Genomic DNA, 19,553 nt, shown 5'->3' with positions numbered 1-19,553 from the left:
CATGCAGAGGGTGATCTATATATGGAATGAGCTGCCAGAGGAAGTAATAGAGTCTTGTACAAGTACAACATTTAAAAGGCATCTGGATGGATATATGAATAGGAAGGGTTTATGAGCCAAATGCTGCCAAATGGGACTAGATTTATTTGGATATCTGGTTGACATGGACGAGTTGGACTGAAAGTTTTGTTTCTATGCTGTATACCTCTATGACTCTATGAATAAAGGAAAATGTAGTTTTCACTTCTTATAATCTCTTATAATTGTCTATAGAATGAGTATTTTTGATTTGACTACCCCAATTGAAAAATCTAATTTTCAACTTGTGATAACCCCAACAGGGCCCATTGGGCAATCACAATTAATCACCTTGTGGAACTCATTGAGTAGGAGTTCCCTCAGTAACAGGCAAAGGCCTGTCCAGCTGGAACTTGTCACCTGAGCCCTTCCACTGGGACTTCCACCAGGGAACGTCTTGTGATGCAGTGGTAGTGTCCATACCCCAGACTGAGAGGCCCAGCTTAAGTCCCACCTGCTCCAGATGGGTTAATTCAAATATTTTTATAAAATGCTAATTCAGAGCCATGGATGGATCTGCAGAACTGTCTGCTGCCTGGGCTGCGACTAACCTATGTAACCCCAATTGGTGGCTCGATTTTGATATCGAACAATTTCCAGTCAGGCTTCCTGTGTTATTGCACACCCTTTGCACACAAAAGTTCTTTATAATTTTGTTCTAATTTTGTGTTTAGGTCAACGACCCAACTTCAAAAGCTCAACAAAAAATATTAATGTAAGATATCAAATTAGACGAGCCGATTAAATCGGAAGAGACAGTTCAGAAATTCTGAATGATATGGATTAAGTTTGTGAGTGAATAGAATAATGACAGTCAAAATTTAATGTAGACTAAGGGAAAATGCAAAGGTGAGAAGAAAAATGATGATTTAATGGACTGCATGGTAAGTGCTGAAAGAACAGAATCTGCACAATTAGTAGAGAACAGCACTGCACAAAGTATAAGGCTAGTGCAAAAAAGTATAGTTCAGAGGTCATGACTAAGCTTTAAAGAGCTCTGGCATGACACTAACTTCAATGCTGCAACTGCTGCGAGTCACCAAAGAGTAAGAGAGACTCACATCCCAAACATTACTGCAGTGAAATGTCCAACCCTAGGTTTGAGATGGGGTGGGCAGTATGATGAAAGTATTAACCCCTGACTAATGCATGTAACCTACTCATCCCTGTGAATATTATGGGCAACTTAGCATGGCCGATTCACTGAACCAGCTAATCTTTGGATAAAGGACAGCTGAAATTGTAATGGAATTAGTCAAGCACTTAGGTGTTTCAGAGAAACAGACAAGTGCAGTAGAGTTAGAAAGACTTAAAAGAAATTGAGGCAACTGGATTTCGAAGATAAAGAAAGAGAAAGAAGAGCCATGTTAGAGGAAAAAGAAAGGGAGAAAAGGTTCTTAGCTGATCAAAAAGAAAGAGAGAGAGAGAGAAAAAAGAAGAGAAAGGGAGAGAGAATTGGAACTTAGGTAAAAGTTGCGAATTAGTCAGGAAAGTTAAGTCAACAGAATGGAGATGAAGGGAGAAAGTAGTGACGTATACAAATGTTAAAATATTGCCACATTTTTATGAGAAAGATGTTGAAGCCCTCTTTATTTCATTTAAAAAATTGGCTAGGCAGATGGAATGGCTGGAGACCCTGTGAGTAATGCTGTTTCAGACTAAGCTGGGAGGCAGAGTTAGTGAGGTGTTTGCAGCACTGTCAGATAAGGGGTTAAGAGATGATGCAGATGTTAAAAAGGCTCTTTTGAGTGCAAATGAACTGGTACAGAAGTGGATAGCCAGCATTTCAGAAACATAAAGAAGGAACCATAAGGTCAAACTTATGTTGAGTTTGAAAGCATTAAACATAGCAATTTTGATAGATGGGTGCAGGCCTTAAAAATAGACAACTCATACGAGGCTCTAAGAGAGACTATTCTGATGAAGGAGTTTAAAAACTCACTTCCAGAGATGATAAGAACTGATGTGGATGAACAGAAAGTTCAAGAGGTGTGAAGAGTTGCAGAGATGGCAGATGAATATACATTGGTGCATAAGGTGAAATTTAGCTTCCAACAGGAATTTCATCCTGTGAGGCACAGAAATTGAGAGAAGGGGTGATCCTTCACCAAAAAACAAATACTAGATTGCACTGGGAATAGTTTACCGCAGATGAAAAAAGAAGCCTAAGAGGGTGGAGGGAGGCAAAAGGCCTCAGGTGTTTCCACTGAGATAAGATGGGACATATAAAGTATCAATGCTGGTCATTGAAGAAAGGCACTGTGGGAAAAGATGTGCTAAAAGAGGCTAAGCCAGTGGGATTAGTGGAAGTAGTAAAGGAAACCCAAGAAAAGTCAAGGAGCTGCAGGAGAGTTCACAGCCTCGGTGGGGCTGGGTATTGAGTTAGTGCCTGATCTCTATAAACTTTACCTCTATGAATAAAGTTTACTCAGGAGGAATAGAGGGAGAAGGGACAGAAGTTACAATTTTAGGAGATACGGGATCTGGTCAGTCTCTAATAGTAAGAGATGAAAATATTTGCACTCTTTCTGACATGTTGCTTGAGAGGGTGATGATTTGTCAAATAGATGGACAGAAATTTAGTCTTCCCCTGTGTCAGATCAGGTTGGAGAGCCAAATCATGACTGGGGAAGTAACAGTGGGAGTGATTGACAGAGTGTCAGTTCCAGGAATACAGTTTGTTCTTGGGAATGATTTAGCAGGGTCCAAGGTGGGAAGTGATGCCCCTTGTTGTGGAGAAGCCAAAGGAAGACCAGAGAACTGAGGAATTAAAAGAAAAATACCTTGGAATGTTTCCAGACTGGGTCGTAACAAGACCCCAATATCATAAGTTACAGTAAGACAGAAAGTCAAAGGAGTTGAGGTTCAGTTAGCTGACATCCTGTTTGATGTAATGGTACAGGAAAAAGCTGAACAGGTAGAGAGTCAGGCAGAGGTGTTTCGTCCTGAAAAGCTAATGGTCTTACAACAGAAAGATGAGACAAAAGAAGATATATATATATTGATGCACACTCAATAAAGGAATCAGAATGTATTCCCGAGGGTTACTGTCTTAATGACAGAATCCTAAGACAAAAATGGAGACCATGGCAGGTTAGTGCAGAGGAAAAATGGACGGAAATGCACCAGATTGTGTTGCCAGTAGCATATAGGCAGGAAGTATCACAGATAGCACATAGATTACCAATAGGAAGTCACCTATGGGTGAGGAAGACTCAGGCTAAGGTACAAAAGCTCTTCTATTGGCCTGGACTGCTCAAGGATGTGGTTAAGTTTTACCATACATGCCAGAGGTGCAAAATGGTAGGTAAGCCACAGGCATTAATAAAACAAGCACCTTTATTGCCAATTCCCGTATTTGAAGAACCTTTCACGCAGATTATGATTAATTGTGTAGGTCCCCTCCTGAAAACTGAAAGTGGAAACCAATATTTGCTTACCATAATGGATGTGTCTACCAGATTTCCAGAGGCAATTCCATTACAGAGTGTTAAGGCAAAATGGATGATGGAGGAGTTGGCAGCTTTCTTTACCTGGTATGGGCTACCCAGGGTGATTCAGTCTGAACAAGGGTCTACTTTTACTGCTAGGCTGTTTAAGGAAGTAATGGGTAGCTTAGACATGCAGCACTTTAAATCAAGTGCATACCACCCTGAATCCCAGGGAGCTTTGGAAAGGTGGTATTAGACCCTGAACACCATGTTAAGAGCATATTGCAAGATAACCCGAATAATTGGGATAAAGGTGTCCTGTTCATATTGTTTGCCATTAGAGATACCCCAAATAAATCGACTCAGTTTACTCTGTTTGAGTTAATATTAGGACATGAAGTGAGATGGCTTTAGAAACTAATTAAAGAAAAATTGATAGGACCAAATTTGGAGATGTCATACTCGGACTTTTTATCAGAGGTGCGGGAAAGGTTAAATCGGGTAGGTGAGCACATGAAGAGGGTACAAGATAGAATGAAGCAGGAGACAGACAAAAACTCTAAAATTTGGACGTTTTCCCATTAGGATGACCTATTAGTATTGGTACCAGTGATAGGAGATCCCTTCAAAGCCAGGTTTAGTGGTCCCTAAGAAATCAAGAAAAAGTTGAGTTAGGTAAACTATCTGGTTAAGATGCCGGATAGAAAAAACTATTGGCTATGTCACATGAATATGTTGGAACCTTACTAGAGGCAGGGAACTGGAGAAACAGTTGGTTAGCTATTGCCCTGCAGGGCGAGGAAACAAATCCAGATGGTATGGATTTTGATGTGCCTCAAAATACGTTAAATAATGAGGAAGTCCTAGAGGAGTGGGATAGGATAGTGTGCTACCTGTCTCAGGAGCAAAGAACTGAGTTGAAAGGTTTGTTGCAGCAGTATGAGAACTAATACCATTGTACATGAGGTGGAAGTAGGGAATGCTGTTCCAATAAAACAACACCCCTACAGGCTTAATCCTCTCAAAGACATACAGGTCCATGAGGAAATGGATGCAAAATTCAATGAAGATATCATCAAACTGAGTCAGAGTGAGTGGAGTTTGCCGATTGTGTTAGTTCCCAAACCTGACGAGACCCAACGATTTTGAGTGGACTATCAGAAGGTTGACACCATAACTAAATTGGACTCCTATCCAATACCAAGATTGGAGGACTGTATAGAGAAAGTTCGTCAATCCACTTACATCATGAAGTTAAACTTGCTGCATGGTTATTTATAGATACCTTTATCAGAGAAAGCAAAAGATGTTTCTGCATTTACAATTCCAAATGGATGATATCAATTCAAAGTGATGCCCTTTGGAAGGAAGAACACACCAGCCTCATTTCAAAGACTCATGAACAGAATTGTGAATGGATTACCAAACTATGCCGTACATCTTAACGACGTAATGATGTTTAGTGAGTCATGGAAAGGTCACATAGTATAATTGGCAGAGCTCTTTGAATGATTACGAGAAGCAAAACTGATAACAAACTTAAAGAAAACAGAATTTGTGAAGGCAGAGGTGGTGTTCTTAGGACATAAGATCAGACATGGAAGGATAACCCCAAAGAATGTGAAGGTGAAGGCCATTGAGGGGTATTATGTATGTAGTTGGGTCTTTTATATAGTATGTAGTATGCTGGTCTTTTAAGAAGGAAGGCAGTCTAAAACTGACTGTGGAGTTCAGAGGATACACAATAAAGTATTCTCTGTTCACGTTTATGCTCTGTCTACCTTGGTTTCTAGTGAACCACAGACATAATAGGGTGAGTTCAGTTGCATTATGGAAAATGATGGATAAAATTAAAGCTGGGGTGGGGTCTGTTTCCCTGTTTTATGACTCTAATTCAAATTTCACCATCTGCCATGGCAGGATTTGAATGTGGGTCCCAGAGTTTTTTGATTAATAGTCTAACGATCATACTAGTGGGCCTTCATGTCCCCACTTCGCTGCCCTGCTACATCCTTACTTTCCTGAACAGTACACTATTTTGTCAATATGTTTTGAGCTGAAAGTCAATCCTTGTTACCAGTTATTACTGTTTCAGTCATTTGATTAGTAATTCTTAACCAGATTTCTAAAGCCAAAAGCTCTCATATTCACCGTTACATAACAGTTTATCGCCATTGTTTGTGTCGTCTTGTCATTAAAGAGAAATTGTGTTACTTGACTTTTATAAACAAGCAATCCTTCGCACCAATGCCAGAAGAGGACAAGAATTACATAATGACATAGCACAATGAGCTTTTGCAAAGATCCCGCCTGGGCCTCAGTTGCAGTACGGGAATTGTTGAGTATATTTCTGGAAAATGATATCAGTTCCCATTGGGACATCAGGGTTCTGTAAATAATCCACAGATTTCTTTCTCAGTGCTGAAACTTTAAAGGTATAATTCAGAACAGAAAATATATTATGCACAAGGTGGAACAAGTCAAATTATTAAGTGCATATACTATTTGGACATGTCCATTGGGAAGGGGTAAAGATGCTGTCTATGTAGCAATAGGCCTTTAGGTCACAAGATTCCAGGTTGGATTCCCAGTCTCTGCTGAACTAGCTAACCAGTCAGGACAGCTGTTATATTGTTATAAATAATCTCCAAGCTCTTGAGCTAGGCTGTGGTTAAAAAAAAACAGAGTTTATGCTGTGGACTGGAATGGGCTGAATGGTCTACTCCTTCTTGTCAGGTAATGAGCAGTATTAGAAAGTGCAGAATGTCCCTACCTAGAGGGTAGGAATTCCTGGCATATGCTGAGAGTCTATATTGCAAAAGAGCATATCCTGGCTCTAAATTATTATGTAGAAAACCACAGGCTGGAGAAAGACTGCTCCTGGAACACCTTCTCAATATTTACCAGGATGGGCCACAGTAGAACTTACTGCAAAGGATGGACATTACTCATGATGCTGTGCATGACCTGGCCACTGCTTGGAATCAAACATTACGAGCAGACATTAGGGTTCACTCCGAAAGGAATACCAGTGTTCAAGTCAATCAACTCTGTTAGAAGAGAAGACAATAAAAACAAAACACAGATCAGTACTACATTTTTAAAGTAGCAAAGAGTAGTAATGTTTTTAGACCATAGAATATATTAATATCAATTGCCTCAGCTCAACACTCCAGTACTAACTGTTGCTAGCTAAGCTAAGAAAACAATGCTATTATAACATTTTATATCAATTTATCCTTTATTGGTTATGTTAATAAAATGAGATCATTAAGACATTTTACTGATAAATTAAAATTGGCAAGTTATCAATGCATTTTTCTGCCTTAAGGAGCATTTTTAAAAAAAAATATAGTTTGAGTTTTTCTCCATTCTTTGCCTTATGCTGCTGATGCTAGAACAGTACTAGCTGCCAAAGTTTTCAGTCTATCCATTTATTGACCACTAGGAGGCACCAGGCACCATCTGGATAGGACATCGCCTTTTTGATATACCTCCTGCCTATTCAATATTCACCATGTCTTTCTGATACATCTTCTGCCTGCACGATATCTCTCATGCTTGTCCAATATCTCTCATGCCTGTTCAATATCTCCATTTCTGTCCGATATCCCTCATGCTTGACCAAAATCTGTCATCCCTATCTGATATCCTTCCTGTCTGTCTGATACCCCTCATGATAATCTGATATCCCCCATGCCTATCTTATATTCTTTTCTGTTGGTTCGACTCAAATTTAAACCTGAGTAATGTAATATTTGACTCTTTCATTCACACTGCTCGGGTGTTTTCAGAAAATTTAAACTGATGACACTCATTGCAAACAGTGTTGCTGTACCCCTTCAAAGTATGCCTCTATGAGTTTTCTTTTAGCATGAATAATTCAAAGAGATGGTTCCAGGCTTCATTTATAATCCAAGCAAGCAGGCATTACCAACTGTTACCTCAACTATAATTCTCCCTCCCCTTTACAGTTTACTGTAAGAATTTACCTTCTTCGGTACATAGGATTTAGGAGCAAGGGTGGACTGTTTGATTTTCTAAGCCTTCTCTGCATTCAATAAGATAAGGCTGATCTGGTTATGGTCTCAACTCCAATTTCTTGTCTGACCCCAGAACATTCAACTTCCTTGTCTATCAAAAAACTATTTAACTCAGCCTCGAATAAATTGATTGACCTCGCCTCCACTGCTTTATGGAGAAAAGAATTCCACAGACTATAAACTCATTGAGAGAAAAATATTTCTCCTCATCTCCATCTTTAAAGGAAGACCCCTTATTCTTAAACTGTTTCTCCTTGTGTTAGCACCCCCAGACAAAGGGAACATCTTTCTGATATCCACCCTCAGGATCTTCAATGTTCCAATGTAATCACCTCTCATTCTGATGGACTAGAATGGATGTAAGTCCAAGCTGCTTATCCAATCAAAAGGTCATAAGGTAAGGCCTTCATTTTATGAATGAGTTGTGCGAACCTTCTCTGAATTTTAAATGCAATTATATCCCTTTTCAAATATGAGAGCAAAACTACACACGGTATTCTAGTGTGCTGTCATCAATGCCCTGTAAAACCCCACTTTTATATTCCATTCCCTTGTAATGTACACCAAACTTCCATTTGTCTTCTGAATGACTTGTACCTGTAAACTAATGTTTTGTGATTCATGCACAGCATACCCAGATCCCTTCGTACTATAGAATTCTCCATCTCCATTATAAAAAGTATATTTGTTTTCTATTCTTCCTGTTATAGTGGACAAATTCGTATTTTCCTACAAAGAAGTCCAACTGCCAATATTTTTCTCAATTCACTTCACCTATCTGTGTCCCTTTATAAGCTCTTCAGTTTCTCTTGACAACTTGGAGATAGAGAGAACTGCTGATGCTGAAAGGTCAGAGTCGATAAAATGTGGAGCTGGAAAAACCACAGCAGTCAAGCAGCATCAGAGGAGCAGGAGAGTCAACACTTTGAGTCAGACCTATCATCAAGACTAGGGAAGGGAAAGGGGGCTGAGAAATCAATAGAGGGTGGGGTGTGGGCCTGGGGGAAAGGTAGGTGGGATGGTGATAGATGGATGCAGGTAGAAAGTGATTGTGATTGGTCAATGGGAAGGTTGGAGTGGATAGCTGGAAAGGAAGATTGACAGATTAGGTCATGTTAAAGGGGTGGGGTGGATAGGGAGGGCTAGACCTGGGAGGAGGTGGGGGAAATCGGAAGCTGGTAAATTCTATGTTGAGGCCATGAGCTTGTAAGCTCCTGAGGCGGAAAATGAGGTGTTCTTCCTCCTGGCGTGTGGCCTTATTTTGACAGTGGAGGAGGCTCAGAGTGGACACCTTGTTGGGGGAGTGGAAGGGAGAGTTGAAATGGCTGGCAACCTGGAGGTGAGGTTGATTGGAGCATGCGGCCTGTAAATGTTCCCTGAACCGGTCCCCGAGTTTGTGCTTGGTCTCTCTGATGTAGAGGAGACCACATTGGGAGCAATGAATGCAGTAAATCAGGTTAGAGGAAGTGCAGGTGAATCTTTGCCGGACTTGGAATGAATGTTTGGGGACTTGGACAGAGATGAGAGGGGAGGTGTGGGGGTAGGTGTTGCACCTCCTGCAGCCGCAAAGAAACGTGCCAGGTGTAGGGGGGGATGTTGATGGGAAGTGTGGACCTAATGAGGAAGTCATGGGATGGAATGGTCCCCATGGATAGCAGATAGCATTGGGGAAGTGAATATCTTTTTGGTGGTGGGGTCAGATTGTAGATGGTGAAATGGATGATGTGCTGGACTTGGTGATTAGTGTGGTGGAATGTGAGGACAAGGGGTATTCTATCCTTTTAGCAGTTGGAGGGGTGGGAGTTTGAGGGTAGATGTGTGGAAAATGGAAGAGTTGCAGTTGAGGGCATTGTTGATCATTGGGGAGGGAAAATTAAGCTCCTTGATATAGGACATCTGGGATGTCTCAGCATGGAATCGCTTATCCTGGGAGCAGATATGGTGGAGGCGGTGGAATTGGGAGTATAGGATCGCATTTTTGCAGTTGGGTGGGTGGAGTAGGTGTAGTTGAGATAGCTGTAAGAGTCTGTGGGTTTGAAATAGATGTCTATGTTGAGTCGATTCCTGGAGATGCAGACGGAGAGGTCCAGGACAGGGAGGAGGTGTCAGAGATGTCCAGGAGAATTTGATTAGATTAGATTACTTACAGTGTGGAAACAGGCCCTTCGGCCCAACAAGTCCACTTGAGTCGATTCCTGGAGATGCAGACGGAGAGGTCCAGGACAGGGAGGAGGTGTCAGAGATGTCCAGGCGAATTTGAAGTCAGAGTGGAAGACATAGGTAAAGTTAATGAATTGTTCAAGCTCCTTCTGGCAACATAAGACAGCGCTGATACAGTTATCAATGTGGCAGAGGAAAGGGTGGGGAATGATGCCGGTATACCTGTTCTATGTATCCTACAATGAGGGATGCATAGTTCAGACTCATAGCCATCCCTCTGGTTTGTAGGAAGTGGGAGGATTCAAAGGAAAAGTTGTTAATTTACTTTCTTCATTATCATTGCAAATCTACCTACCATATGTTCAATTGCTTTTTATTTAAGTAATTGGTATAAACTTTTAATTGATGATGCTCCAACAGTAAGCCTGTGGCTCTTCAATAGTTACAGCTTGCCAACCTGAGAAAGATTCATATATCCATACTCTCTGTTTCAAATCAGAAAATGCTTGAGTTACTCAGGAGTTCTGAGAAACAGTTAAGCTTTTGCATCTGTTCAGTTCTGAAGAAGTGTCATACTGGACTCAAAATGTTAACTCTGTTTTTCTTGTCACAGATGCTGCCAGACTGCTGAGTTTCTCCAGCATTTTCTGTGTTTGGTTCAGATTTCCAGCCGCTGTAGTATTTTGTTTTTATTATAATTCTTTATCTACGCTAATATGTCACCTGCAACATCATATTCTCCAACCTTGAGCGATAACATGGGCTGTGACATGCTGTCAAGTGCATTTTGGAAAATCAAGAACACTCCAAGTTCCCCTAATCTACCGTTTCTCAAATAAGTCCAATATATGAAATTTCATTTTCACAAAACCATGTTAACTCTATTTGATTCTGTTACAATTTTCTAAACTTCCATATGACAGATGTTGACCTATAGTTTTGAACTTTCTGTCTCCCCTTTTTCTTTCATAAAGTTGTAGCATTTATTATTTTCATATCTGTGGGGACCCTTCAAGGATTGCAGGAAATTTAAAAGAGTATGACAGTACCTTCCTTGGTGATCAGGATTGTTTTAAATACATCCCTTCATTTCATCTCTTGACTTTGGCAAGTTTCCTAAATCTTCTACAGTAAAGACAGACAGAATACTTGTTCAACACTTTTGCCCTTCACTTTTCCTATTTAAATATTTATAGAAATTCTTAGTGAAATAACTCCATGAAGGCTGGGTATCTGGTCATCATGTCACCCTTCATTTACAAGTGCATAGTACATGACACTGACTCAGCTACAGAGCAGCTCCTAGAAAAAATTGAACCTCTCACACTCCTGTTCATATCTGTCAGCCAGGACTCCCTGATTGGATCAGGTTAACAGCCCCAAACAGGGAACTCATATTCTATGAGATCCACCTCCTTCCAATCACTAAACTTAGTATCTATTTTTACTTTGCCAATATCTCATACTCTATTTTCTCCCTCAATTATTCATTTCATCAATCAGTGATGTTTCTCAAATTCTGATTAATCGTTTGACCTTCTACCTGTCTTTGCACATTCATACAGATTTCAACCGTTAAGATTGCTGCTTCATTCTTTGACTGGCCTGGTGGGCTAGGTGAAGATCAGGATGATGAGCAACATCAGCAGAGAACCACACCACACCAGTGTGCTGCTCAAAGACCAGTAGCTGCATTGCAGTAAAGCAGCCAGCAGACAGGGGAGTAGAAAAGAGAGAATCAACAAAGAGAGGACCAGGATGTTACATCAGGTGATTTAAGATATCTGCAATCTCTTAGAAGAAGACTCATTAACTGTTGATGACCATTCCTTACCAGTAATTGTCCAAGTCACAACTGCCCTCAAAGCTTTTCCTCTGGGTTCTTCCATGAGAGTGTTGCAGACACATTCAAGATCTCCCATTAGAATATCTATGAATGCACAATGCAGTAGACAAATACATTGCTTCTCAGAGCCAGTACCTGCACAAATTTGTTTTTGAGGATTGCAATCAGAATAAGTGAGTGCACAACACTGTAATGTTAACAACAGTGTTTCTTTAAGATAGAGATAGTTGAGTCATTATTAGTAGGAGAACCAAGGGTTAGAAGGAGAAGGCAGGAGAATGGGGTTGAAAAACATGTCAGTCATGATGGAATGCTGGACCAGACTCAATGGTCCAAATGGCCTTATTCTGCTCCTGTATTTTATGGTCTTATGGTCTACTAGTGCACCAAACACTAAAATAAATGCAATAGCCAAATCTTCCCCATCCTGCCCACTAATGACACAAAGTAATCTTGTAATTAACCAGCATCCCAATCCCATCTTGATTTTGTTACATCAATGGTAGGAAGATCGAATTTGAAAGCTGAGTACAGGATTAAGGATAGGATTCTTGGCAGTGTGGAGGAACAGAGGGATCTTGGGGTGCAGGTACATAGATCCCTTAAAATGGCCACCCAAGTGGACAGGGTTGTTAAGAAAGCATATGGTGTTTTGGCTTTCATTAACAGGGCTATTGAGTCTAAGAGTCGTGAAATCATGTTGCAGCTCTATAAAACTTTGGTTAGACTGCACTTAGAATACTGTGTCCAGTTCTGGTCGCCCTATTATAAGAAAGATATGGATGCTTTGGAGCAGGTTCAGAGAAGGTTTACCAGGATGCTGCCTGGACTGGAGGGCTTATCTTACGAAGAGAGGATGACTGAGTTCGGACTTTTTTCATTGGAGAAAAGGAGGAGAAGAGGGGACCTAATTGAGGTATACAAGATAATGAGAGGCATAGATAGAGTCGATAGCCAGAGACTATTTCCCAGGGCAGAAATGACTAGTGGTCGGCACAACATCGTGGGCTGAAGGGCCTGTTGGGTGCTGTACTGTTCTATGTTCTATGTTCTATGTTCTAATTCATGTCTTCACTTTCTTCATCAAGCACTTTCCTGTAACCACCCAAGATGGCAAAGTGGTGCCAAACTATAACATTTATGTTAGCCAAAAAACTTATCAAAATGTTTTGTGGAGAATCCTTGTGAAACTAAAAAGTGAACTTGCTGTTCTTCTGGCTTCATCGAAGGTAGAGCTAGGTTCTTCATTTCTGTCTTTGACTGATGACATAATGTTGGCTGATGCCTTTTGGGTTTTGCACTCTGTGATGGCATCTCCCCACTCACACACCTGCTCAAACCCCTCTGCTACCTCCTACCACACCTTTCAGTGTAGGCTTCCTCCTCCTGATGAATATCTTTTTCTGGATCCTCACAGCCTGTAGCAGTCCATTCAGGGAGAGTTCACTGAACCAAGATGCAATCTTTGCCCAAGTAGGTTCCACTCTGTCAACTGATTCTCTTTTCTTCACAATTCCAAACTCTTTCAGATTGAAGATCCCATGAATGGTCTTGACAAGGTGGAGGTGGACAGGATGTTTCCTTTTGTGGGTCAGTCCAGAATCACTCTTTTAGAAGTAGGGCTCACTCTTTTAGGATGGAGAGTTTGTTTTTTTCTCAGAGTTGTGCAAATTTGAAACTCGCTACCTCAGAAGGTGATGGAGTTGGGTCGTTAAATATTTTTGAAGGATAGATTCTTGTTAGGCAAAGCAATCAAGAGGCGCTAATAGATGGAAATGTAGAATTCACAGCCTAAACCAGTCAACTATGATCTTATTGTATATTTTTACAGGCTTCAGGTGCCAAATAGTGCATGCCTGCTCTTATTTCCTATGTTCATATTGCTGTACATCATGCGGCTTCATATCAATCCTACTGCTGCATACCTTTTCCTTCACCTTCAATATCCTTTCCCCCCAGTTTGGCTGGACTTCCGCTCAGCCTTGGCATAGACAACTAATGAGGAAAATGCCTTTTGTGGGCTTTTAAAAAGCTTTTACACTGTTCTCACTCCATTGTAACAGCTTTCTGAATTGGATAATTTTCATCAACTTTCAATTAATGCCCTGCACTCTAATCACTACATATAAGAGTTCTATGTTGTGGAAGTGCTACACAAAATTATTCACTAAGACTTCCATGATAACCTAATCATAATCTTTCCATTTTCCTGATGTCATTTCATAAACGTACATTTAGACCTTTTACAGTAATAATGTTTCACTTGATTCAAGTTAGTCTTCCTGTAAAGCAGAGCATCAAATAAAGGCAAATAAAATAAATCATTCATGTAGTCTATCCATCACTTGTTTACTAACACAGAGACAATTTTCATGGCCTAACTATTTTTTGGTCCCACATTTGGCTGAGATGATCTTTGAACTAAGTCGCGAATCTGAAAGCATCAAATATGATTGATATGCTGTCTGTTTCTGAATATTCAACTCTTGCCTCAGTTTGGATCATCTGGAATTCCTTGTTCTTGGTTCAATTTGTTTAATATCAGCTTTAATTTATAAGGCATCTTTAATGCATTAAAACAACCCAAGGCCCCTTCATGGGGAGATGGTCATGTTAGGACATGGAGCTAAGGAGCTTTGTCTAAGAAATAGGTTTGAGGGAGTGTCTTTAAGGAGTGTAGCCAGGTAGAGAGGTAGATTGACTTTGGGTCTGAATTCCACACCTTAGGGCCTATGCAGCCAAAGGCATAGTCACCAATAGTGGAGCAATTAAAATAGGGATGCTCTCCCATTAGTGTCAGTGGAGCGCAAACATCTTAGAAAATCATAGAATCCCTACAGTGTGGAAACAGACCATTTGGCCTAATAAGCCTACACTGACAGCTTTGACAAAGGGTCAGTTAGACTCGAAACGTCATCTCTTTTCTCTCCTTACAGATGCTGCCAGACCTGCTGAGATTTTCCAACCTTTTACTTTTTGGTTTCAGATTCCAGCGTCCGCAGTAATTTGCTTTTAAGCCCACACTGACTCTCTCCAAAGAGCATCCCACCCAGACTCAGCCCCTAACCAGATCCCTGCATTTCTCACAGCTAACTTATCTAACCTAGACAATCCTGGATGCTATGGGCAATTTAGCATGGCCGATTCACCTAACCTGCACATCTTTAGAAGACTGGGGGAAACTCATGCAGACACAGGGAGAATGTGCAAACTCCAAATAGATGGTCGCTCAAGGCTAGAATTGAACCCAGGTCCCTGGTACTGTGAGGCAGCAGTGCTAACCATTGAGCCACGATGCTACCCATTAGGATTAGGAAGTTGAAATTGATTTTTGGAATAAGGAGGGGTAAGGCCATGGATGGATTTATAAACAAGAATGAGAAGTTTAGAATTGAAGTGTTATTTGATTGGGAACTTACCTTAAAAAATAGGAGCAGCTGTAGACCAGACGGCCCTCTCAAGCCTGCTCCACCAATCAATAAAGTCACTATCAATCTTCAGCTCGAACACTCATTGCCATATACTTCCATATCCCTGAGGGACCAAGAATTTTTCTAATGTAGCCTTAAATATGCACCAACAATCTTTGGCACAGAATTCTAAATATTCACAACCCTCTGAGTGAAGATATTTCTCTTCATCCCAGCCCTAAATGGTCACATTCATACCTGAGATCATGACAACGTCTTCTGAATTCCACAGCTTGTGGACTCGCTCAGTGTTCACCCTGTCAAACATCTTCAGACCCAAATGCCCTTTTTTTAAAAAAAATCCACTTTTCTATTCTTACTACCAAAGTAAGTAACTGCACAGATTCTGACATAATACTCCATTTGTGAGCTTATTTGCTCACTTACTTAACCTGTTGCCGACTCTTTGTGTTCTCCTCACAACTTGCATTTCTTCTCAATTATTTTCGTTGGTACATGTGGCTGCATTACTCTAGACCCAGAGAAGAACCATGGAAAGGTTATAGCAGAGAAAGAGGCCATGAAACTTGCCACCCATCCTAATCCCATTTAGCTGAACCGCCTGTGCAGCCTTGCTGGTCACAACACTTGAGGTGTGTGTCCTTGTCCTTTTCAGTGAGTTAAAGATTTCTGCCCCAATCATTATATCAGACAGCAAATTCTTGACAATCACACTCTCTGAGACAAAAAGATTTCCTCCTCAGATTTTCTCTCTATTTTTTCTACCAATCAAATGTTAAATGTGTGCCCCTGGTATTTGACCTCTCTGGTGTTGATGTTCATGATTAAGCAAAAAAAAATGGTGTATGATCCATGTCAGGTGAATTCTTCAAGTGAGAACCTAGTCAGATACAATAGATTGAGAGACCAAGTAAAGTGGAAAGTAAGACGAAAGCGAGGACTGCAGATGCTGGATATTAGAGTTGAGAGTGTGGTGCTGGAAAAGCACAGCAGGTCAGGCAGCATCCCAGGAGCAGAAGAGTTGATGTTCAGGCAACAACCCTTCATCAAGAATGAGGCTGTGAGCTGAGGGGGTGGTGAGATAAATGGGAAGGGGATGGGCTGGTGGAAAGGTAGCTGAAAGTACAATAGGTGGTTGGAGGTGGGGCTGATGGTGACAGGTTGGAGGTGAGGGTGAAGCGGATAGGTGAGAAGGAAGATGAACATGTGGGACAGGTCATGAGGGTAGGAAGGTTGGATCTGGGATAAGGTGGGGGGAGGGGAAATGAGGAAATTGGTGAAATCTACATTGATGCTAATGATGAGGCGTTCTTCCTCCAGGCATCGGGTGGTTAGGGAGTGGCGATGGAGGAGGCCTAGAACCTGCATGTCCTTGGCGGAGTGGGAGGGGAGTTGAAGAGTTTGGCCATGGGGCGGTGGGGTTGGTTGGTGCGGGTGTCCCGGATATGTTCTCTGAAGCGCTCCATGAGTAGGTGTGGAAAGTAAGCCTAGCAAGGAGAGCTTGAGAGTATAATTGCTATCAACCTAAAAGGGAAATCAAAAAGCTTTCTATTTAGCCTGTAAATAGGAAGCAGGAAATTAGAGACAGAGTAGATTCTATTTGGGATACAGAGGACCATGCATGCTTAAAGATGCAGAAGGCTAGAATACTTAAAGAGCACTTTGCATGTGTGTTTACTGAGGGACAGGATGCTTAAAACTCAACGCAGAGACGGTAGAGCTAATGGATGCAGTGAAATTGGAGGAAATACTGGTATGGGTGGCTCTGCTTGGATTGATAAAATACTCAGTCCTGATGGCTTAATTCACTAATGGAAGTGAGCCAAAGTCTTTGGCAGAGCTGCCATACATAACCTTCCAATCATTCCTAGATACAAGGAAGGGGCCACACCATTGGCAAATGTGACATCCTATTCAAGAAAGTGTGTTAAGATAGCCCTACAAAGGAAAGGCCTGATAGTTTAACATCAGCAGCAGACAGTTTTAGAAACAAGGCACTTGGAAAAGTTTGAGCTAACTCAGAATAACCAGCATGGATCTGTAAAAAAGGAGATTGTCATTGTTAATTTGAGTCTTATGATGGAGTAGATGCGAGGGTTGATAAAGGTAAAATGAAGTGAATACGGTTCCATGGATTTAAGTGCTTGTCAAAATACTGAATGAAAGACTGGTAAATAAAATTAAGGCTCGTGGGATGGGACAGTCAATATCAACATAGCTAAAATTTTGGGTCAAGGGCCGTAAAAAGACAATCATGGTATGTGGTTTTTTTTTAGATTGGAGGTCAATTTACAGTGGTGCGTACACACAAACTAGAGCAGTGTAGGTTTGACGACAAAGAAATGTGTAAGTCAACAAAAAATACTAATGCACAGAGTGTGCACTCCTGTATTGCAGTGAGACCTGTATTGTGTATCAGCAACACATAAAATTACAAAACAAATTCCACCAGCACTGCTTCCACTGCACCCTTCATATTGTTTGGAGAATCTTTGACCAAATGAAAGTGTTCTTCATGAAACTAACTTTGTAAGAATTCAGTTAAAACTAATTATGATGGACTGGACACTATATTCAAATGACTGAGAAGAATTTCCTCTGCCAAATCCTGCATCCTCCAGGGCAAGACAAAAGAAATTATTGAAAGATACTCTGATGGTCTCCATGAGATGTGGCAGCATTAACGCTAATGACTGGGAGGAGCCTGTTACCAATTGTTCAAAATGGAGACAACCTGTATGTTAAGCTTTCACACTTTGAAATGATGAGGCAGTGCAGCAGAGGAGAAAGGAACAATGGAAGTAAATCTTGCATTCCAGATTCTAATATCACATGGAATGTCCTGACCCACATGCCTAAAGATCTGTGGGTGGACGATCAGTTTATTATGCCCAAGGAAGAGCCACTCATTACCATGGCTAGATGTCACCCTTAAATCAAGGGAAAGCCAATAATGACCTCAAGGTTTAGAATGAGTATCACTATATCATAGAATCATCAGATCCCTACAGTGTGGAAACAGGCCAGTTGGCCCATCAAATTCAAACTGACCCTTTGAAGAGCATGCAAGCCAGTCAAACAATTTCCCTGTAGCCCTGCATTTCCCAAGGCTAATGCATTAAGCCTGCACATCCCTGGACACTATGGGCAATTTAGAATGGCCAAGCTACCCAATCTGTACCTCTTTGGACTGTGGGAGGAAACCCACACTGACACAAGGAGGATGTGCAAACTCTCCACAGACAGTTGCCTGGGGGTAGAGTCAAACTTGGGTCCCTGATGCTGTGAGGCAGCAGTGCTGACTGCTAAGCCACCGTGCCACCCTAAAGGAGTTCACTTCTTTATTCACAGTCTGGCTAACTCAAGTGTGCCTGACAGAAAATCTCTCTGGTCACTCATTTCTAGATTTGGCTCAACCATATTCAACCATATCCTGAAGAAGGGCTTATGCCCGAAACATCGATTCTCCTGTTCCCTGGATGCTGCCTGACCTGCTGCGTTTTTCCAGCAACACATTTCCAGCTCTGATCTCCAGCATCTGCAGACCTCACTTTCTCCTCAACCATATTCATAACATGCTATTGTGATTATTTGAGATTTTGGATTCAAATATGGAGGAAACATGGATTTAACTTTTTTCAAGCATTATTGTGTTGTCACTCTCTTCCAAATCTCCATTTATTCAGTCACCTCTAATGGACCCTGAGAGATACACATTCCTAACCTCCTATAAGTGACCAGATCTTCAAATGCCTTACACTACGAACCACGATAACTCCGATAGCCATATGAAGAGCTTAGAGGCTTATTTGTATCTAAATTTGAGACAGTATATGCAATTGACTTTTTTTTAACGATGCCTCCTCTTCCTCTTTCTCTCTGCTCACACTAACTCCAGCTTCAATTTCTTTTCACTTTGCAGTTTACCTTCTCCCTTGCCCTCCACTCTTCAAAATACTCTACAATGTAAGATCTATATCCTTCTTCCTTCATCGCTTCTCCATTCATTTCCTGACCACACAATCTCAGTTTTATTTTCAAAACCTTGCAGTGTGTTGTCCTGATTCTATCTATGCAACTTTCTCAAACAAATACTCTGTCCTGCTCACACATCCTTTGCGACTCTTGCTCTGTCAATTTGGGCCTAATATTTGTGTCACAACCTTCAGGTCAGTTCCATTCTCTAAGACTGCATTACTTCAGTTCCTTAACATTGCACTACACTACAGTCACTCCCTTTATAAAACGTCTGTTGCCAAAGCTTTTTGTCATTTCTGTGTAGTGATTGAAACCAGGGCCAGGTGGATCAATTGACCACGCAATCCCTGATTGGGATTGTTAATCTGGGCAAGTCAGGGAGCCCTGGCTAACAGATGTAAACAGGAGATTCAGAGACTCTCCTCATTCTCGGGACTGGCTCTGATCTGGCTGTTCAGACCCCATGTACTGTGCATGCGTAAATAAAAGGTGACCTGCTGATGGAGTACCAGTGTCTGTGCAGTTATTTTGTGTTACTAACTCTCCCTGCATGGTTTAGAGGTCCATTCATTTATCTTAATTTTAT

At 41.2% G+C, this 19,553-nt stretch overlaps 1 long non-coding RNA gene across 1 annotated transcript in view; it reads right to left on the bottom strand.

Annotated features, from left to right (window-relative positions):
- Positions 1-19,553, bottom strand: part of LOC122539988 — a 74,439-nt gene that overhangs the window by 7,598 nt on the left and 47,288 nt on the right. Inside the window, exon 2 of the long non-coding RNA XR_006309224.1 lies at positions 6,439-6,559. This is a non-coding gene — a long non-coding RNA (uncharacterized LOC122539988). The remainder of the gene's footprint in view (positions 1-6,438; positions 6,560-19,553) is intronic.

This window comes from Chiloscyllium plagiosum, chromosome 33 (genome assembly GCF_004010195.1).
Source record: "Chiloscyllium plagiosum isolate BGI_BamShark_2017 chromosome 33, ASM401019v2, whole genome shotgun sequence".
Taxonomy (NCBI): domain Eukaryota; kingdom Metazoa; phylum Chordata; class Chondrichthyes; order Orectolobiformes; family Hemiscylliidae; genus Chiloscyllium; species Chiloscyllium plagiosum.
This window is presented reverse-complemented; position numbering and strand designations above follow the sequence as displayed.